Below are 23,460 nucleotides of genomic sequence, written 5' to 3' on the forward strand. Positions count from 1 at the left end.
GATATCAAAACCGTGACATAACACATATGGAATCATGTTGTAAAGTGTTAAACAAATCAAAATATATTTAAGACTTTAAGATTAACTTTAAGATTAAGATTAAGATTTTTCAAAGTAGCCACCCTTTGCCTTGATGACAGCTTTGCACACAGTTGGCATTCTCTCAACCAGCTTCACCCAGAAATGTTTTTCCAATAGTCTTGAAGGAGTTCCCACATATGCTGAGCAGTTGTTGGCTGCTTTTCCTTACTCTGCAGTCCAACTAAAAGCTAAACACAAGGTTAAGTACATAGAAATTGTATCAACCTTTTCCCAAGCATTTAGCATGCATGTCCTTCAACATACTGTATGTCAGGAAGACATACAGTGGGGAGAACAAGTATTTGATACACTGCCGATTTTGTAGGTTTTCCTACTTACTAAGTATGTAGAGGTATGTCATTTTTATCATAGGTACACTTCAACTGTGAGAGACGGAATCTAAAACAAAAATCCAGAAAATGTTATGATTTTTAAGTAATTATTTAGCATTTTATTGCATGATGTAAGTATTTGATACATCAGAAAAGCATAACTTAATATTTGGTACAGAAACCTTTGCTTGCAATTGCAGAGATCATACATTTCCTGTAGTTCTTGACCAGGTTTGCACACACTGCAGCAGGCTCTGGCTGGGCCACTCAAGGACATTCAGAGATTTATCCTGAAGGCACTCCTGCATTGTCTTGGCTGTGTGCCTAGGGTAATGGTCCTGTTAGAAGGTGAACCTTGCCCCTTGTCTGAGGTCCTGAGCACCCTGGAGCAGGTTTTCATCAAGGATCTTTTTTGTACCTCTGTTCATCTTTCCCTCTCCCTGTCCCTGAAAAACATTCTCACAGCATGATGCTGCCACCATCATGCTTCATCGTAGGGATGGTTCCAGGGTTCCTCCAGACATGATACTTGGCATTCAGGCCAAAGAATTCAATCTTTATTTCAACAGACCAGAGAATCTTGTTTCTCATGGTCTTTAGGCCTTTAGTTGCCTTTTGGCAAACTCCAAGCAGGTTGTCATATGTATTTTACTGAGGTGAGGCTTCTGTCTGGCCACTCTACAATAAAAGCCTGATTGATGGCCGACCTTTTGGAGGGTTCCCCCATCTACACAGAGGAACTCTGGAGCTCTGTCTGAGTGACCATCGGGTTATTGGTCCCCTCCCTGACCAAGGCCCTTTATAGGGACACAAGGTGAGACCCAAATGCAGACACAGGAAGCAGATGGTTGAGCTCCAATATGTATTAATCCAAAGGGTAGGCAAAAGGTAGGTCGGGGACAGGCAAGAGATCATAAACGGGGTCAGAGTCCAAAACAGTACCGGACGGCAGTCTCGAAGTCAGGCCAGGCAGGGGTTCAGAAACCAGATCCGAGTCCAAACAGTACCAGGAGGACTAGAACCAAAGAGACTTGGAAAAAATAGGAGCAAGGAAAATCAAATCAAATGTATTTATTATGCCCTTCTTACAGCAGCTGATATCTCAATGTGCTGTACAGAAACCCAGCCTAAAACCCCAAACAACAAGCAATGCAGGTGTAGAAGCATGGGAAAAGGCTGGTTGACTTGGCAAACAAGACGAACTGGCACACAGAGACAGGAAACACAGGGGTATATACACAACACCTGGAGGGGGTGGAGACAATCACAAGGACAAGTGAAATAGATCAGAGCGTGACACCCTTCTGTTAGGCATGAGCAGCACAGGGGAACCCAAGAGCAGACTCAGACCAGAAAACAGGGATGAATGAACCAATATATTTATTGTAACAGGGAGAGATGAAGTGCAGATCCAGGGAAGTTTGGATGAGTTGTAGGAAACCAGATGTGGAGGCTGAGGTTGGAATGAGCTGGGTTGGGACAGGGTAAACAGGTCCATAGGGGAATCCAAGGGAGTGATGTTGAGTTGAATCCAGAACAGGGTAGCAGGGTGGTGAGATGTGGAACAGGACACAGGGCCCAGGGTCAGAGCGGCAAAACTGTAGTGAGAGGAGAAACAGCATCAGGCAAGGATGCAGGCACAGCAGGATACAGGATCTTAAATAATAACAAATAGCTAGAAGCACTGAATGGAGATTATGATCTGGCTGAGTGGAAGTGGCAGGACTGAGTATTTGTAGAGGTCTTGATTATGGAACGGGTTGCAGCTGGTGGGGAACTGCAGCACACCTGTCTCCAACCACACAATCACAGAGAGAGGGAGAGGGAGAGAGAACTATGGGAACGAATGCAGGTCAAGGAGACACAGGTTGTCCAATAGGTGGTGTGGCAGGAGCAGATGTGACACCTTCTCTCCCAATTGCTCAGTTTGGCAGAGCGGCCAGCTCTAGGAATAGTCTTAGTGTTTCCAAACTTCTTCCATTTAAGAATGATGGAGGCCACTGTGTTCTTGGGGACCTTCAATGCTGAAGACATTTTTGCTACCCTTCCCAAGATCTGTGCCTCAACACAACCATGTCTCAAAGCTCTATCTTTATGTATATATTCTTTATCCATTTACACTTGTGTGTATAAGGTAGTACTGTAGTTGTGGAATTGTTAGGTTAGATTACTCGTTGGTTATTACTGCATTTTCGGAACTAGAAGCACAAGCATTTCGATACACTCGCATTAACATCTGCTAACCATGTGTATGTGACAAATACCATTTGATTTGATTTGATTTTAAGGACAATTCCTTCGACCTTATGGCTTGGTTTTCCTCTGACATGCACTGTCAACTGTGGGACCGTACATAGACAGGTGTGTGCCGGTCCAAATCATGTCCAATCATTTGAATTTACCACAGTTCGACTCTAGTCAAGTTGAAGAAACATCTCAAGGAGGATCAACGGAAACAGGATGCACCTAAAGCTCAATTTCAAGGCTTAGAGCAAAGGGTCTGAATACTAAGGTATTTCTATTAAAAATAAATGCATACATTTCCAAAAATTTCACAAAGTGTTTTCGGTTTGTCATAATGGGGTATTTTGTGTAGATTGATGTGGAAAAACATGTATTTAATCCCTTTTAGAATGAGGCTGAAACATAACAAAATGTGGAAAAAGTCAACGGGTCTAAATATTTTCCAAATGCACTGTAAACAAGTGTAAACTAACTACTTATGGGCCCATCCCAACAAGGCAGAGAGATTTTTTAAAAATAGTAAAATAACAACACAAGGAATAATCACAATGAGTAACAATAACTTGGCTATATAAACAGGGTACCAGGTAATTGAGGTAGATACAGTATGTATATGTATAGGTAGGAATAAAGTGACTAGGCAACAGGATAGATAATAAACAGTAGCAGCTGCATACAGTATGTGATGAGTCAAAAGAGTGAAAAGGGGGTCAATGCCAGATAATATAATATAGTTAATTAACAACATAAAATTGACGTCCGCTCCCCCAAATTAGCATGATAAAAACATCCCCATAAAAATCTGTCAGTTTAAGCTAGAGATATACATATTTTTGCATTGATGCGTCTCAATTCCACCACATGCATTTATGTAACACTTCCGCATCTGTGGTGAAAGGTGACAGAGCGAGAGCAGTGTTTGTCAGACAGAGTCATCCCGAAAATCGGTCTTCTCACAAAACAGTCTAAAGCTTCAGAATGGTTTTGCTTGGCCTCCCGAGTGGCGCAGTGGTCTAAGGCACTGCATCACAGTGCTAAGCTGTGCCGCTAGAGACTCTGGTTTGAGACCAGACACGTCGGTACAGCCGGTCTGCCAACTTCTTTCTGTAGCGTCTGATGACTTTGCGCTACACACTAATATGACCCCTCTGTGTAAAGATGAGGCTCTCACAAATATTGGTTTGCTCTAGGATACACACAGGCCTCTCAAGACTCCCCCGGAGGTCCCCCGGTACCAGTTTAAAAATATTTATGGAAGTATACTTCCATTCCTCTTTAGTGACAAAAATAAAAGGTAAAAAAAAAAGGTTTCTTGACCTTTCTTAAACCTCTCAGATATAGGATAGACACCTCAGAACAAACTTCCTTTAGATTTTTTGGAGGGGAACTATCTGTTGTTCCATGTAGTGAATCTGTTATTCAGTGCAGGCCAACCACCGTTACGTCATCATTAAACTTCATGATGGTTTTGGAATTGTGCGCGGCCACCTAGTCATAGATTAACAGGGAGTACAGGAGGAGTCTAAGCATGCACCCCTGAGGGAACCCCGTGTTTGTGGTCAGCGTGGCAGATGTGACGTCCCTACACTCACCCCTGCAGTTTGGCCCGTCAGGAAGTCCAGGATCCAGTTGCAGAGGGAGGTGTTCAGTCCCAAGGTCTTGAGCTTAGTGATGAGCTTGTAAGGCACTATGGTGTTGAATGCTGAGCTATAGTCAATGGACAGCATTCTCACATATGTGTTCTTCTTGTCCAGGTGTGAAAGGGCAGTGTGGAGTGCATTAGACATTGCATCATCTGTGGATCTGTTGGGGCAGTATGCAAATTGGAGTGTGTCCAGGGTGTCTGGTAAGATAGAGTTGTTGTACACATGCTCTGAGTACACGTCCTAGTAATCCATGTGGCCCCACGGCCTTGTGAATATGAACATCTTGATACTACCCATCCCGGGTCCGGGAGCGTTGTCATCAACTGACACTAATTAGCATAACGCAACAGACATAAATATTACTAGAAAATATTCCTATTCATGAAATCACAAATATATTGAAACACAGCTTAGCCTTTTGTTAATCACCCTGTCATCTCATATTTTGAAAATATGCTTTACAGCCAAATTAAGACAAACATTTGTGTAAGTTTATTGATAGCCTAGCTAGCAGTAGGCAACCTTGTCACGAAAATCAGAAAAGCAATACAATTAAATCGTTTACCTTTGATGAGCTTCGGATGTTTTCACTCACTAGACTCCCAGTTAGATAGCAAATGTTCCTTTTTTCCAAAAATATTATTTTTGTAGGCAGACTAGCTCCATTTGTTCTTCACGTGTGGCTGAGAAATCAACCGGAAATTGCGGTCACGACAACGCTGAAAAATATTCCAAATTAGCTCCATAATATCGACAGAAACATGGCAAACATTGTTTATAATCAATCCTCAAGGTGTTTTTCAAATATCTATTCGATAATATATCAACCGGGACTGGTGGCTTCTTAGGAGGAGCGAGAGAAACAATGGCCGCATTTGTCCTTAACGCACAAAACACTCAGAGACTTCAGCTGACCACTGACGCAATGTTGACGTTCAGGCTCATTTTTCAAAATAAAAACCTGAAATTATGTATTGTGATACTAGACACATTAGGGAAGCCATAGAAAAAGGAATCTGGTTGATATCCCTTTCACTGCTCAATAGGGACGCATAGGAACGCAGAGGTTTCTAAATAGGAGTCATTTCCTGATTGGATTTCGCCTGCAATATCAGTTCTGTTATACTCACAGACAATATTTTTTACAGTTTTGGAAACTTTAGTGTTTTCTATCCTAAGCTGTCAATTATATGCATATTCTAGCGTCTTGTCCTGACAAAATAGCCCGTTTACTTTGGGGACGTTATTTTTCCGAAAATGACAATAGTGCCCCCTAGATTCAAGAGGTTAAAGGTTTACTCACATCGGCTAAGGGGAGCAAGATCACAGTCGTCCAGAACAGCTGCATGCATGGTTCAGTGTTGCTTGCCTCGAAGCGAGCATAGAAGGAATTTAGCTCTAACTTGCGGCTGGGTTTCCCTTTGTAATTCATGATTGTTTCCAAGTAGGATTCGATCTTAATCCTGTATTGACATTTTGACTTTTTAATGGCTAGTTGGAGATCATAGCTGGATTTCTTATAAGCATCCTGATTAGTGTCCTGCTCCTTGAATGCAGCAGTTCTGGCACAGATACAAATTTGAGACTATATAGCTCTATGGTGTCAATTGTTCCACTTGTGACCGTTTTGGTTAGGAAAATTTGATCTTTTTGGGGGCTTTAAAGAATCCCCACAGCTAACATTTGGCTGGCTATCTTTCATTTTGACAGATGTACATCCCAGCAAATACAGTATATATTTTAATCCCAAAACAGTACTTTACATATTTCTTGATATATTAGATGTTCGGTAGTGACACTTCTGAAAAATACCTGAAGATTTACCAACTTGCTCCCTCATTTTCTCCAAAATGTTTGCAGTCAGACTATTCACCATGTGACCATAACGAAAAGGGGTGAAATCCCATCACCTGATAATATTTGTAGGTTTGAGGATTAAGGCACATTCATTAAACAGTTTGTTAATGTGCATGTTTCAGAATTGACATCAATAGACTAATTAGATCAGTAACTTTCAATGGCATAATAGAACAACTCAAGATGTTCTATTGAAATAAAAATCATTAATTGCTTTATGTTCCAACATGAAGTTCAGGAGTCCGGGTTTGGGACAGCCACCACTCAATAGAAATAGGTGTATGAACAATATGTTTGTTATTGCCATGGATTGAATTTAAACATATTATGATGTAAATAAATGTTGAAAATATTGTTTTGGGGGTAGGATTGCAAATTGCACCACTTCTGTAGAATCACCCATTTACTGATTTCTTGGTTTAATTGCTTGTCATTAATTTCAAACCAATTTTAATTAAATTATGCCATGCAGTTTGATTTCATGACGATATACAGCTCAGTAATTACACTTTGGCTGCCAAAGTAATTACACGTTAACTACGGTCTGTGGCATAAGGGTAACTTAACGTTAAGTGCTGCTCAATAATATTTTACACGCATATATGTTGGGTAGGGAAATGTGAAAATCTCGCAGTGCTTTGAAGGAAGTCCCATACAGCAGCATATATTGGGGAACATTATGGGAAGATGCCTTCATTGCAGAAGGGTGTTTGTATGGCTTTGTGTGTGTGTGTGTGTGTGTGTGTGTGTGTGTGTGTGTGTGTTGTTGTTGTGGCTGAGGGCAGCCAGACAGACATAAGGCTAGAAAGACATAGACGGTTCTCTGTCACTCTTTTGACGCCTTGAATACTTGGCATACAACATCATTTCCATATTTTTTTAAGTTGTTTCTGTATTTATATAGTTCTATAACAATCATATATACAGCTAGATATACTGTATACAGCTTTACAGTCAAGATCAGTTGTTTTGACAGCACACACAATTTTCTATAAAATCATACTTCAAATGCTTGCTACACTTCATGGCCACATAAACTTGAAAAGGACCGGTTCATATTAATTTATTGTAACCTAGAAAAAAATCATACTTAAAGAACATTGGCACTCAATCATCAGGAGGTATTGTGCTTTAACTGCTTTTAGAGACGTTATCGTAAACTCCTGTTCATGTAAGTGCTGTCCTCCACAGGAGGCCTTTAAACAGCCCCAGAAAGCATTAAGAGAGATGGCATTAGGAGAGGCACGGCTTTCTGTAACCTCCAAATGTACACAGCTCCAAAGGGATGCTGGTCAAGATACACAACTCAGACCAGGCAGGGCACATTCTAGGTGATCACAGGACAGTTTGCCATCGAAATAAAAAGTTGTGTAGACTTTATATACAGTCCGTTCGGAAAGTATTCAGACCCCTTGACTTTTTCCAGCCTTATTCTATGTTTTTTATTTATTTTAAATCCACACAATACCCCATAATGACATAGCAAAAACTGTTTTTTTTAGAAGTGTTTGCACATTTATTAAGAATAAAACACTGAAATATCACATTTACATAAGTATTCAGACCCTTTTCTCAGTACTTTGTTGAAGCACCTTTGGCAGCGATTACAGCCTCGAGTCTTCTTGGGTATGACGCTACAAGCTGGTCGCACCTGTATTTGGGGAGTTTCTCCCAATCTTTCCTGTAGATCCTCTCAAACTCTGTCAGGTTGGAGCATCGCTGAACAGCTATTTTCAGGATTGGGTTCAAGTCCGGGCTCTTGCTGGGCCACTCAAGGACATTCAGGGTAGCGGCAGGGTAGCCTAGTCGTTAGAGTGTTGGACTAGTAACCAGAAGGTTGTAAGTTCAAACCGACAAGCTACAAATCTGTCATTCTGCTCCTGAACACGCAGTTAACCCACTGTTCCTAGGCCGTCAATGAAAATAAGAATTTGTTCTTAACTGACTTGCCTAGTAAACAAAAAAAAGAAGAAAATATTCAAATATTTATCCTGAAACCACTCCTGCGTTGTCTTGACTGCGTGCTTAGGGTCGTTGTCCTGTTGGAAGGTGAACCTTCTCCCAGTCTAAGGTGCAGAGCACTCTGGAGCAGGTTTTTTTTCAAGGATCTCTCTGTACTTTGCTCTGTTCATCCTTCCCTCGATCCTGACTAGTCTCCCAGTCCCTGCCGCTGATAAACATCCCCACAATATGATGCTACCACCACCATGCTTCAACGTAGGGATTGTGCCAGGTTTCATCCAGACGTGATGCTTGACATTGAGGCCAAAGAGTTCAATCTTTGTTTCATCAGACTAGAGAATCTTGTTTGTCATGGTCTGAGTGTCCCTTAGTTGCCTTTTAGCAAACTCCAAGCATGCTGTCATGTACCTTTTACTGAGGAGTGGCTTCCGAAAGGCCTGTTTGGTGGAGTGAAGGTTCTCCCATCTCCACAAAGGAACTCTGGAGATCTGTCAGAGTGGGGACCTTCAATGCCGCAGAAAATGTTTGGTACCCTTCCCCTGACCTGTGCTTCGACACACTCCTGTCTCTGAGCTCTAAGGACAATTCCTTCAACCTCATGGCTTGGTTTTTGTTCTGATATGCGCTGTCATCTGTAGGACCTTAGACAGGAGTGTACCTTTCCAAATCATGTCCAATCAATTTAGTTTACCACAGCTGGACTCCAGTGAAGTTGTAGAAACTTCTCAGGAATGACCAGCGGAAACAGGATGCACCTAAGCTTAATTTTGAGTCTCATAGCAAAGGGTCTGAATACTTATTTGAGTCTCATAGCAAAGGGTCTGAATACTTATTTGAATACGGTATTTCAGTTTTTTTATTTGGGTACATTTGCAAAAAAAAACTGAAAACCTGTTTTTGCTTTGTCATTATGGAGTATTGTGTGGATTGATGAGGAATTGTTTAAATGTAATACATTTTAGAGTGAGGCTGTAATGTAACAGAATGTAGAAAAATGGAAGGGGTCTGAATACTTTCTTAATGCACTGTTCAGTTTCAATAGGGCATAGTTAGAAAATAAAAACATTTGTAATGTATTTATTAAAAAATGTGTTCTGTTTTCATATGGGTGAAAATTTAGAATGGACTGAATTTCAAGTACAGTGCTAAGTGAAGGTCTACACACCCTTTGCACATTCTTCATAGTTTGCAGCCTTCAAATGTTATCTACAAATTGATACAATAAACTTTTCCCCAACCGATGTGCACAACCTTCTCCACATTTGTATTTTCAAGAGTTGTGGTGGCAGCATCACGTTATGGGTATGCTTGTCACCAGCAGGGACTGGGGAGTCTGTCAGGAGCTAAATAACTTGAGTCCAGATAAAACGTTAGCGGAAACACTGATGGAGTTTTTTTTATGCCAAAGACACACCAGAATGGTTAAAGGCATTGAGTGGTCCTGTTGCGCAGTCTCAGTGCTGACTTACATTTGGTAGAAAAATCTGAAACAATATTTGAAAATTGCTGTCCATCAATGAATCCCAACCAAATTTACTGAGCTTGAGCATTTTTGACAAACACGGATTTTCACAGCTGACTAGTCAGACTAAACTACTACTGATAATTTCAATACCCACACCTCAGTTACCTTTGAATGCCATGTACTTTGTCCTTTGATGTCTTAAAGATTCATGAGAATTATGTATTTTTTCTCTGCCCTCTCCACATTTATACAGAGAAAGACTAGAAACATTCCCCTTTGTGTAGAAGTCCTTGTCCGTGTTCCTTAATGCTTCATTTGAAAATTAACTGGCTACTATCTGGGATTCAATTACTAAACTGAAAGACTGCTGCTAACTCACATACACAATAATAATGCAATCACTATTTTTCCTCTGGCAGACTTTTTCCTAAATACAGGGAAGTTCTTGAGGGAAACCTGTTTCAGTCTTCCAGAGATTTGAGACTGGGACATAGTTTCTCCTTCCAGCAGGACAATGACCCTAAGCATACTGCTAAAGCAACACTCGAGTGGTTTAAGGGGAAACATTTAAATGTCTTGTAATGGCCTTGTCAAAGCCCAGACCTCAATCCAATTGAGAGTCTGTGGTATGACTTAGACTGCTATACACCAGCGGAACTAATCCGACTTGAAGGAGCTGGAGCAGTTTTCCCTTGAAGAATGGGCAAAAATCTCTGGAAAACTGAAACAAATTTCCCTCAAGAATTTTGCTGTATTTAGCGCCATCCATCATTCCTTCAATTTTGACCAGTTTCACAGTCCCTACCGATGAAAAACATCCCCACAGCATAATGCTGCCAACCCCATGCTTCACTGTGGGGATGGTGTTCTCTGGGTGATGAGAGGTGTTGGGTTTGTGCCAGACATTGCATTTTCCTTGCTGGCCAAAAAGCTACATTTTTGTTTCATCTGACCATATGTTTGGGGAGTCTGCCACATGCCTTTTTGCAAACACCAAACGTGTTTGCTTATTTTTTTCTTTAAGCAATGGCTTTTTTCTGGCCACTTCCATAAAGCCCAGCTCTGTGGACTGTATGGCTTAAAGTGGTCCTATGGACAGATACTCCAATCTCTGCTGTGGAGCTTTGATCTCTTTGTTGCCTCTCTGATTAATGCCCTCCTTGCCTGGGCCGTGAGATTTGGTGGGCAGGCCTCACTTGGCAGGTTTGTTGTGGTGCCATATTCTTTCATTTTTTTAAATATTAGATTTAATGGTGCTTCGTGAGATGTTCAAAGTTTTGGATATTTTTTTATAACCAAACCCTGATCTATACTTCTCCACAACTTTGTGACTCTCCTGTTTGGAGAGCTCCTTGGTCTTCATGGTGCCGCTTGCTTGGTGGTGCCCCTTACTTTGTTCTGTTTCAGACTCTGGGACCTTTCAGAAAAGGTGTATATATACTGAGATCATGTGACAGATCATTTAAGCTTTATTTAACCAGGTAGGTCAGTTAAGAACATTGACATGAAATCCAAATAAAAATCCATTCACATTACAGGTTGTACCACAACGAAATAGGAAAAATACCAAGGGGGATGAATAATTTTGCAAGGCACTGTAGAGACATACCCCAAGAGACGTTCAGCTGTAATTGCTGCAAAAGGTGGCACTACAAAGTATTGCCTTTCGAGGGATGAAAAGTTATGCACGTTCAAGTTTTCCATTTTTTTTTGTTATTTCTTGTTTGTTTCACAAGAAAAAATATTTTGCATCTTCAAAGTGGTAGGCATGTTGTGTAAATCAAATGATACAAACGCCCCAAAAAATCTATTTTAATTCCAGGTTGTAAGACAACAAAATAAGAAAAATGCAAAGGGGGGTGAATACTTTCGCAAGCAACTGTATGTGTAACTGAAAGATGCACACACAAACACATTTGAATGTTTTTAAATGTATGTAAATTGTAGTCTTTTTGTTATGTGTTGGACTCCATTAAGATTAGCTGTCGTCATTGGCGTCGGCTAATGGGGATCCTAATAAATCAAATCAAAATAGTACATTTCAAATGGATTTCTCATTGAGCACACAGGGAACGCCTTGGAAATGTGCTCAATATTTTCCTCTTTTGGCACATTTTGGACAAGGTTGTGTGTGTGTCCGCATGCATATATGCACGTGTGTGTCCATGCTTGTGCCTGTGTGTGTGTGTTTGTGTGAGAACGAGAGAGGAAGGAAAAGGGGTGTTTTTCTGGAGAAAGTTGCAGTGGTCAGAATCTGGAAAGCATCACTCTTCACCAACACCATTGACGAGGTGTCTGCAAACTTCCAGGTCTGACTTAATGAAATGAATGGGCACAGAATAGTAGAACTCTAATGAGCTTAAAGGAAAGAAAAATAATATTATGACATACTATTTGTGTCTTGTTTTTTCCCCCTCACCATTCTATAATATGAAAAGCTTTACATTACACAAAGACTACAGTGGTTAGAATGTTGTTTTTTCTAACCTACAGCATAATGACTGGTTGTCTCAATTTTGATGGAAAATGCTGTCAACTTCTCCCCATTTTTTATGGAATAGCCCCAAAACATTACTGCTCTAGAGGAGATCTGCATGGAGGAATGGGCCAAAATACCTCTGACATTGCCAACAAAGGGTATTGAGATAAACTTTTGTTATTGACCAAATATTTGGTCTGTGAAAGCCAGAAATGTTGCTTGTTTGTAGGTGACCAAATACTTATTTTCCACCATAATTTGCAAATACAGTGCCTTGCGAAAGTATTCGGCCCCCTTGAACTTTGCGACCTTTTGCCACATTTCAGGCTTCAAACATAAACATATAAAACTGTATTTTTTTGTGAAGAATCAACAACAAGTGGGACACAATCATGAAGTGGAACGACATTTATTGGATATTTCAAACTTTTTTAACAAATCAAAAACTGAAAAATTGGGCGTGCAAAATTATTCAGCCCCCTTAAGTTAATACTTTGTAGCGCCACCTTTTGCTGCGATTACAGCTGTAAGTCGCTTGGGGTATGTCTCTATCAGTTTTGCACATCGAGAGACTGACATTTTTTCCCATTCCTCCTTGCAAAACAGCTCGAGCTCAGTGAGGTTGAATGGAGAGCATTTGTGAACAGCAGTTTTCAGTTCTTTCCACAGATTCTCGATTGGATTCAGGTCTGGACTTTGACTTGGCCATTCTAACACCTGGATATGTTTATTTTTGAACCATTCCATTGTAGATTTTGCTTTATGTTTTGGATCATTGTCTTGTTGGAAGACAAATCTCCGTCCCAGTCTCAGGTCTTTTGCAGACTCCATCAGGTTTTCTTCCAGAATGGTCCTGTATTTGGCTCCATCCATCTTCCCATCAATTTTAACCATCTTCCCTGTCCCTGCTGTAGAAAAGCAGGCCCAAACCATGATGCTGCCACCACCATGTTTGACAGTGGGGATGGTGTGTTCAGCTGTGTTGCTTTTACGCCAAACATAATGTTTTGCATTGTTGCCAAAAAGTTCAATTTTGGTTTCATCTGACCAGAGCACCTTCTTCCACATGTTTGGTGTGTCTGCCAGGTGGCTTGTGGCAAACTTTAAACAACACTTTTTATGGATATCTTTAAGAAATGGCTTTCTTCTTGCCACTCTTCCATAAAGGCCAGATTTGTGCAATATACGACTGATTGTTGTCCTATGGACAGAGTCTCCCACCTCAGCTGTAGATCTCTGCAGTTCATCCAGAGTGATCATGGGCCTCTTGGCTGCATCTCTGATCAGTCTTCTCCTTGTATGAGCTGAAAGTTTAGAGGGACGGCCAGGTCTTGGTAGATTTGCAGTGGTCTGATACTCCTTCCATTTCAATATTATCGCTTGCACAGTGCTCCTTGGGATGTTTAAAGCTTGGGAAATCTTTTTGTATCCAAATCCGGCTTTAAACTTCTTCACAACAGTATCTCGGACCTGCCTGGTGTGTTCCTTGTTCTTCATGATGCTCTCTGCGCTTTTAACGGACCTCTGAGACTATCACAGTGCAGGTGCATTTATACGGAGACTTGATTACACACAGGTGGATTGTATTTATCATCATTAGTCATTTAGGTCAACATTGGATCATTCAGAGATCCTCACTGAACTTCTGGAGAGAGTTTGCTGCACTGAAAGTGAAGGGGCTTAATAATTTTGCACGCCCAATTTTTCAGTTTTTGATTTGTTAAAAAAGTTTGAAATATCCAATAAATGTCGTTCCACTTCATGATTGTGTCCCACTTGTTGTTGATTCTTCACAAAAAAATACAGTTTTATATCTTTATGTTTGAAGCCTGAAATGTGGCAAAAGGTCGCAAAGTTCAAGGGGGCCGAATACTTTCGCAAGGCTCTGTAAATTCATAAAAAATCCTACAATGTGATTTTCTGGATTTTTTTTCTCATTTTGTCTGTCATAGTTGAAGTGTACCTATGATGAAAATTACAGGCCTCTCATCTTTTTAAGTGGGATAACTTGCACAATTGGTGGCTGACTAAATACTTTTTTGCCCCACTGTACATGCACCTATGACAGTGCACACATACATACTGTATTTACGCACACCATCACACACATAAATCCATTATACGGCCAAGGCTGTCACCAAAAGTCTATCAAAACTCTTTCAGGCGTAATGAGTTCAGACATAAACATGCAGATATCATACTGATATGTGGTTTGGGGTGTTAAATTATGCACACGTTTTACTTAATTAAGCTGCAATTGTAAATGAGACGGGTGGTTTAGCAGGAAGAATGACAGAGGAAATAGCTTAAATGATTTTAAAATATGGATTAAGATCACAGAGTAAATTAGCAGAAATCTCTTTAAGTCAAATTGTTAGTCATAATTCATAAAAAATTGTTCAACGCAACGTGATTACTTCAACATCACACTACCATGAAATGGTTTATCTTGATGAAGCAATAATTTCAAAGTAGCTTACGTGTAGGGAACATCTGTTATACATTGAAAATAAATACTGACTATATATACAGTTGAAGTCGGAAGTTTACATACACATTAGCCAAATACATTTAAACTCTGTTTTTCACAATTCCTGATGTTTAATCCTAGTAAACATTCCCTGTCTTAGGTCAGTTAGGATCACCACTTTATTTTAAGAATGTGAAATGTCAGAATATTAGTAGAGAGAATGTTTTATTTCAGATTTAAATTTTTTCATCACATTCCTAGTGGGTCACAAGTTTACATACACTCAAATAGTATTTGGTAGCATTGCCATTAAATTGTTTAACTTGGATCAAACATTTCAGGTAGCCTTCCACCAGCTTCCCACAATAAATTGTGTGAATTTTGGCCCATTCCTCCTGACAGAGCTGGAGTAACTGAATCAGGATTGTAAGGCCTCCTTGCTCGCACACGCTTTTTCAGTTCTGCCCACACATTTTTTATGGGACTGAGGTCAAGGCTTTGTGATACCTTGACTATGTTATCCTTAAGCCATTTTGCCACAACTTTGGAAGTATGCTTGGTGTCATTGTGACCAAGCTTTAACTTCCTGACTTATGTCTTGAAGATGTTGCTTCAATATATCCACATAATTTTCCCTCTCATGATGCCATCTATTTTGTGAAGTGCACCAGTCCCTCCTGCAGCAAGGCACTGCCACAACATGATGCTGCCACCCCCACAACATGATGCTGCCACCCCCGTGCTTCACGGTTGGGATGGTGTTCTTCGGCTTGCAAGCATCCCCCTTTTTCCTCCAAACATAGCGATGGTCATTATGGCCAAACAGTTCTAGTTTTGTTTCATCAGACCAGAGGACATTTCTCCAAAAAGTACGATCTTTGTCCCTATGTCTAGTTGCAAACCGTAGTCTGTTTTTTTTTATGGTGGTTTTGGAACAGTGGCTTCTTCCTTGCTGAACAGCCTTTCAGGTTATGTCAATATAGGACTAATTTTACTGTGGATATAGATAGTTTTGTACCTGTTTTCTCCAGCATCTTCACAAGGTCCTCTGCTGTTGTTCTGGGATTGATTTGCACTTTTTGCACCTAGGAGACAGAATGCGTCTCCTTCCTGAGCGGTATGACTGCTGCGTGGTCCCATGGTGTTTATACTTGCGTACTATTGCTTGTACAGATGAACGTGGTACCTTAAGGCGTTTGGAAATGGCTCCCAAGGATGAACCAGACTTGTGGAGGTCTACAATTTTTTTGTGAGGTCTTGGCTGATTTATTTTGATTTTCCCATGATGTCAAGCAAAGAGGCACTGCATTTGAAGGTAGGCCTTGATATACATCCACAGGTACACCTCCAATTGACTCAAAGTATGGCAATTAGCCTTTCAGATGCTTCTAATGCCATGACATCATTTTCTGGAATTTTCCAAGCTGTTTAAAGGCACAGTCAACTTAGTGTATGTAATTTCTGACCCATTGGATTTGTGATACAGTGAATTATCCTTTCTGTAAACAATTTTTGGACAAATTACTTGTGTCATGCATAAAGTAGATGTCCTAACTGACTTGTCAAAACTATAGTGGAGTGGTTGCAAAAAAGTTAAGACTACATCCTAAGTGTATGTAAACTTCAACTGTATATAGCTTGAGTGTATTTTGTGTTGGAGATAAAGTTGACATGTCTTTGAATTGATTATGAAAAGTTGAATTTGTAAAGAAATGTAGATGGAGTCTGGAGTTCAGGCATGAAGGTAAGATGCAGACAACGTTGAATTAACAAATGGTTTAATCCCACCAAAGTGTCCAATTTCAAATATGCATTTCAACAAAAGCACTACAAACGATTATGTTAGGTCTCCACCATACCACAATAAGCACAGCCATTTTCCAGCTAAATATAGCATTCACAAAAAGCAGAAATAGAGATAAAATGAATCACTAACGTTGAATTATCTTCATCAGATGACACTCATAGGACTTCATGTTACACAATACATGCATGTTTTGTTTGATAAAGTTCATATTTATATCAAATAATCTGAGTTTACATTGGCGTGTTAGATTCACTAAATGCAAAAACATCAAGTGATTTTGCATATCCACATCGTTTCAACAGAAATACTCATCATAAATGTAGATAATAATGCAAGTTATACACATGGAATTATAGATATACCTCTCCTTTATGCAACCGCTGTGTCAGATTTCAAAAAATGTTTACGGAAAAAGCAACCCATGCAATATTCTGAGACGGAGCTCATGTTAGAGTCAACAGAAACCAGAAAATACATGGTAAATGTTTCTTTACCTTTGATGAACTTCATCAGAAGGCAGTCCTAGGAATCCCAGGTCCATAATAAATGCTTGATTTGTTCGAAAATGTCCGTTATTTTTGTCCAATTAGCTACTTTGGTTAGCGCGTTTGGTAAACAATTCCAAAGTCACAAAGCGCGTCCACTATAACGTGACGAAATGTCCAACAGTTCCAGAACAGTCCGTAGAAACATGTCAAACGATTAGAATGACTTCAAATGACCGGTGGAACGCAGGTCCTTCCCCTGTGATCGCGCATGGTGAAAGCATGGTAAACTCGTGGCAGTGGTGACTATTTCCTGTCACATTCGACCCCCCTTCACATTAGAGTCATCAGACAAAGTTCTATTGACTGTTGACATCTAGTGGAAGGCGTAGGAAGTGAAAACTCATCCATATCTCGCTGTAATTTCAATGAGAGCTTGGTTGAAAATCTGCCACCCCCCAAAAAATACAAACAGGAAGTGGGATTTCTCAGATTTTTGCCTGAAATATCAGTTCTGTTATACTCACAGACATAATTCAAACAGTTTTAGAAACTTCAGATTGTGTTCTATTCAATACTACTACTAATAATAATATGCATATATTAGCAACTGAGACTGAGGAGCTGGCTGTTTACAAATGGGCACCTTTTCATCCAAGCTACTCAAAACTGCTAAGATGTATGTATATTTGAGGAATCTTAATTATGAGATTTCTGTTTGTTTTGAATTTGGCGCCCTGCACTTTCACTGGCTGTTGTCATATCGATCCCGTTAACAGGATTGCAGCCCTAAGAAGTTTTATCATGGATTGGACAATAAGCTGCTATTGTAGGGAGAAAAGCGAAGAAAAAGGTGACATACACTGAGTATATATATAGTACCAATCAAAAGTTGGGACACATACTCATTCCAGGGGTTTTCTTATTTTTTACAATTTTCTACATTGTAGAATAATAGTGAAGACATCAAAACTATGAAATAACAAATATAGAATAATTTAGTAACCAAAATACTGTAAACAAATAAAAATATATTTAAATTTTGAGATGCTTAAAAGTAGCCACCCTTGAGGATAGCTTTGCACACTCTTTGCATTCTCTCAACCAAATTCTCCTGGAATGCTTTTCCAACAGTCTTGAAGGAGTTCCCACATATGCTGAGCACTTGTTGGCTGCTTTTCCTTCACTCTGTGGTCCAACTCATCCCAAACCATCTCGATTGGGTTGAGGTCGGGCAATTGTGGAGTCCAGGTCATCTGATGCAGCACTCCATCACTCTTCTTCTTGGTCAAATAGCCCTTACACAGCCTGAAGGTGTGTTTTGGGTCATTGTCCTGTTGAAAAATAAATGATAGTCCCACTAAGCGCAAACCAGATGGGATGGCGTATCGCTGCAGAATGCTGTGGTAGCCATGCTGGTGTAGTGTGCCTTCTAAATAAATCACAGAGAGTGTCACCAGCAAAGCACCATCACACCTCCTCCTCCATGCATCACGGTGGGAACCACACATGCGGAGATCATCTGTTCACCTACTCTGTCTCACAAAGACAGCGGTTGGAACCAAAAATCTCAAATTTGGACTCATCAGATCAAGGGGAAGATTTCCATTGCTCATGTTTCTTGGCCCAAGCAAGTTTCTTCTTATTGGTGTCCTTTAGTAGTTTTCTTTGCAGCAATTTGGCCATGAAGTCCTTATTCATGGAGTCACTTCTGAACAGTTGATGTCGAGATGTGTCTGCTACTTGAACGCTGAGGCATTTATTCTAGTTATTTGAATGAACTTGTCCTCTGCAGCAGAGAACTCAGGGTCTTCCTGAGAGCCAGTTTAATCGTAGCTCTTGATGGGTTTTGTGACTGTAGTTGAAGAAACATAGTGCTACATTTCTTGAAATGTTCCGCAATGACTGACTGTCGTTTCTCTTTGCTTATTTGAGCTGTTCTTGCCAAAATATTTTTACCACATAGTGCTATCTTCTGTTTATCACCCCTACCTTTTCACAACACAACTGATTGGCTCAAACACATTAAGAAGGAAAGGTACTCCTGTTAATTGAACTGCATTCCAGGTGACTACTTCATGAAGCTGGTTGAGAATGCCAAGAGTTTGCAAAGCTGTCATCAAGGCAAAGGGTGGCAACTTTGAAAAATCTCAAATCGAAATTATTTTTTGATTTGTTTGATACTTTTTTGTTTACTACTGCCAAGAAGCCAGCATCCTGGAGTCACCTCTTTACTGTTGACGTTGAGACTGATGTTTTGCGGGTACTAATGAACTATTTTCTAAGGCGTCTGTTTCTCAGACTAGACACTCTAATGTAATTGTCCTCTTTTTGTTCTTGCCCATTCACCCTTTTAATAGCACACATACACAATCCATGTTTCAATTGTCTCAAGGCTTAAAATACTTATTTAACCAGTCTACTCCCCTACATCTACACTGCTTGAAGTTGATTTAATAAATGACTCACCTGGATTCACCTGTTTAGGCTATGTCATGTAAAGAGCAGTGTATGTCATATATATATATATATATTTTTTTTTATTGTTTGCGGCAAGAATGGTCCACCAACCGAAGGACTGGAGGCAACTCAATATTAGGAAGGTATTTCTAATGTTTGGTATACCTAGTGTATTTCACCACAGGTCCCATGTCACACACACACACAAACATACACACACAGCGCAGCAGAGATTCTTGAAGTGTTTGATTCTTTGACAAAGGGAGAGGAAAACAATCCCAAAACCCAATATCATTAAATCTGTGATGTTTTCTTTGTGTACGAGCCAGGGCTTTGAGAGAGAGCTTAGGAGTATAGGGGTGGTCCACCTCTCCCATTTGTTCCTGTTCACTATTGCCTCAGCGGTGGAATCCACTCTCAAACCAGAGTGATGGAATGGGGGGTAGAAGGGGTTGTGTGTGTGTGTGTGTGTGTGTGTGTGTGTGTGTGTGTGTGTGTGTGTGTGTGTGTGTGTGTGTGTGTGTGTGTGTGTGTAGCAGTTGGGACTGGGATTACCAAAGTACAGGGCCAGTGAATAGTGTCCCTCCCTGGGGCTTACCCGAGCGAGGGAACATTTGGACACAGCTGTTTTTCTACAGGCCTAAATGGAGAGGTTGTCCTCCTGCTCCACTGTGTGTCTCGGATTCTTTAGTCCGCCCCTTTCCCAACAATTCCCCCCCCACCACATCCCTCTGCTCTCTACCTCCCTGTCTACACAAGGGAAGCATATACCGCCCATCACACACCCCCTCACCCCTACCAAGTTCCCCCTTTCCTGGCCACCCGGCACCAGACAGGATCTCATCTCGCGTTGAGGCGAGGGACCTCCATTGATGTTCCCTGAAAAGTTCTCACATAATTTGGAATTGGCAGTCTGGTAGCGATTAGTTGTACAGGGGCTAACCCTTTCTCTATTAGCGGTCAGTGGGAAACAAATAATGCACTGCCCTTTGGGCAGAGATTGGGGAACTGGATTTGGGGAGGAACCCAGCCCAGAGAGACCTGAGGCTTGGACTGAGGGAAACAATATGGAGAAAGGGTTTCACCCCTCCTCTTCCCTCCCTTCCACCATACTGACAAGGATGTGGGACAAGGGAGCTTGAGAGAGTTCAAAGGTCACGGCAGGATAGGCACAGATGACTCTTAGATGGATTAGCATTAAGTAATCCAGACTCTGTACAATCACAACACCCCAAAGATTCCGTTCCAGGAGACTCCGGCGATCTTGCTGTTTTGTGAATTAAGCAGGCCTGGGTTCAAATCGTACTTGTAGCGTTTGTTTGAGTCTGCCTGGAGTGCCAGGTGGATGAGGTTTGCACTTTTGAGGGTACTCTATTGATTGATTTACACCAGGCAAGCTCAATAAAAGCAGGTAATGTATTTGAAAGAAGCCATATACTCTTTGAACCCACCAGAAGGTTTAAAAGTATTCATTACCCCATGTAGAGTTAAGGTGCGCAGTACAATACATGCACATTCACACGTTTGTCTAAGTTACAAGGCCCTATTCAACTGCTTTCTGTCTATATATCGGGTCAATGGATAGCTATTTTCAACAAAAACAACCAAAAAATCTTGGAATACTTATTTTGAGTGCCTATGTAATGTGTTATGTGCGGTCAGACACTGAAACTGGACAGGATAATATTATCAATAACATTTTAAATTAGGGGGCATAAAACCATTTGACTGACAAATTGTGAATCCATACTCAGACGTGGGGATGTTTTCATTAATAATCTGTACATGTGTATTTGAAGTCGAAGGTCTTTAATATCTCCCTAAATCTAAATTAGCAATGATTTGTCATGCAGTGTTTACATGATCTAATGTTCCTGGAAACAGCCAGGATAAGGGAGAACCCTCTTATCGGAAAGCAAACACTTTCTTCATTTGTATGTTCAAGTCTTGAGATGTCTGAATGAGAGGAGTTGGACCATGATTATTTATATTGTAGATAAAACTGCCACAGTGTGTTCTAGGTTTAATGGATGACGTTATTATCCTTATTCAAGTGAGACATTATTATTGCAGATACTTTAAATATTAGTGTACTTTAATAATCCTAAATGGAACAGAACTCCCCACTTTAATGGAAGAGAAGGCTTGTCAAAGAGGCCCAAGGTCTCCTAGCTCCCTATCAGGCCCCATGTTATAACACCCATTCAACAAGCCATATCTCACAGACCTCCAGCTCCCCCTCTCTCCTGACTAGTACACCACCCACCATCTCCCTCTCTCACTCTCGCTCCCTTTCTCTCTCTCCACAAGACCCACAACATTTTTCACTCTCACATTCTCCCTTCCCCAATGTTCTTAACTCTCAACCCATCTTTCTCGCTCAATATCTCTTTCGCCACCTCCTTATCCACTACTCGATTTATATTTCTTTCTCCGCCACCCTCACATGTAGAGTTGATTAATGAAGTTAATACGGCATACACTTCTATGGGCAGGAGGTACCTGGTCATGTTCGTTTTTGGTGATATATATATTTTTTATCATTATGATTTTTTCAAACTAATGTGAAATTGACAACAACAACAAAAAACTTTCTGAAGAGTCAACAATGGCAAAGAAATGCCCCTGTCTGTATGTGTTACATCCTTCCTGTTTGGCCCTGTCCGGGGGTGTCCTCGGAGTGGGCCACAGTGTCTCCTGACCCCTCCTGTCTCAGCCTCCAGTATTTATGCTGCAGTAGTTTATGTGTCGGGGGGCTAGGGTCAGTTTGTTATATCTGGAGTACTTCTCCTGTCCTATTCGGTGTCCTGTGTGAATCTAAGTGTGCGTTCTCTAATTTTCTCCTTCTCTCTTTCTCTCTCTCGGAGGACCTGAGCCCTAGGACCATGCCCCAGGACTACCTGACATGATGACTCCTTGCTGTCCCCAGTCCACCTGGCTGTGCTGCTGCTCCAGTTTCAACTGTTCTGCCTTATTATTATTCGACCATGCTGGTCATTTATTAACATTTGAACATCTTGGCCATGTTCTGTTATAATCTCCACCCGGCACAGCCAGAAGAGGACTGGCCATCCCACATAGGCTCTCTCTAATTCTCTCTTTCTTTCTCTCTCTCGGAGGACCTGAGCCCTAGGACCATGCCCCAGGAATACCTGACATGATGACTCCTTGCTGTCCCCAGTCCACCTGACTGTGCTGCTGCTCCAGTTTCAACTATTCTGCCTTATTATTATTCGACCATGCTGGTCATTTATGAACATTTGAACATCTTGACCATGTTTTGTTATAATCTCCACCCGGCACAGCCAGAAGAGGACTGGCCACCCCACATAGCCTGGTTCCTCTCTAGGTTTCTTCCTAGGTTTTGGCCTTTCTAGGGAGTTTTTCCTAGCCACCGTGCTTCTACACCTGCATTGCTTGCTGTTTGGGGTTTTAGGCTGGGTTTCTGTACAGCACTTTGAGATATCAGCTGACGTACGAAGGGCTATATAAATAAATTTGATTTGATTTGATTTGATTTGATTTGTTACGGCTCAACATACAGGGCAGGTTTCGGAAACACTCCGGGCCAGTCGATCATCCCGTCAGTGGCCCGCTTGGGCCAGTGAAAATATTATTGTAATAATTATATTTTTTATCAAAGCTACAATTTATTTTAAAAAACGGATGAATTCCCAAAGCTGTTGGTTCATTATGTTGATTAATTATCACGTACAAGCTGTACACATAGCCTATAGATAATCTGTCAGGCAGAGAGAGCGTGCATCTCTCACACAGTTGGTTGTTGACTGTAGCATGCTGCAATATAATTATTCTGTGATTTCATTTCTGATCAGTTTTTCTAAGAGATGTAGCCACTTTCATTTCCCTCCCATATTTCAATTGAAGGGTGTTGTGCTAGTCTGTTGTGCTTGTTGCGGTCAACCATGTGAGGTTATTATGAGCAAGAACACAATGAATATTCTTATTAAATGGGTTTCCATACAAAGCGAAATTATTCACACATCATTCACTTTCTTGTCAGATCTTTACGTAGGCCAGTGTGCCACTGTCAAATTTACCTGAATGTGGAGCCCTGCTGTGTGCGGTGGGCGTAGGGCCTATTGTGTCTACCATTTTGTGTAGCCATTAACAATGTTAATGATAGCCTAACCGTCTTTGGGTAGATGGAA

At 40.8% G+C, this 23,460-nt stretch overlaps 2 long non-coding RNA genes across 2 annotated transcripts in view; both read right to left on the reverse strand.

Annotated features, from left to right (window-relative positions):
• Nucleotides 1-503: 503 nt before the first annotated feature.
• LOC149984046 (uncharacterized) lies at nt 504-17,113 on the reverse strand. The gene is made up of 2 exons (XR_016495604.1): nt 16,838-17,113; nt 504-2,011 (listed from the first exon to the last, which is right to left on the reverse strand). It is a non-coding gene; the product is annotated as an uncharacterized LOC149984046 (long non-coding RNA).
• Nucleotides 17,114-18,073: 960 nt separating this feature from the next.
• Nucleotides 18,074-23,460, reverse strand: part of LOC149984047 (uncharacterized) — a 110,095-nt gene continuing 104,708 nt past the window's right edge. Inside the window, exon 3 of the long non-coding RNA XR_016495316.1 lies at nt 18,074-18,162. This is a non-coding gene — a long non-coding RNA (uncharacterized LOC149984047). The remainder of the gene's footprint in view (nt 18,163-23,460) is intronic.

The sequence above is a fragment of the Oncorhynchus mykiss genome, chromosome 4 (assembly GCF_057628025.1).
Source record: "Oncorhynchus mykiss isolate SJ-2025 chromosome 4, ASM5762802v1, whole genome shotgun sequence".
In the NCBI taxonomy this organism is placed as follows: Eukaryota; Metazoa; Chordata; class Actinopteri; order Salmoniformes; family Salmonidae; genus Oncorhynchus; species Oncorhynchus mykiss.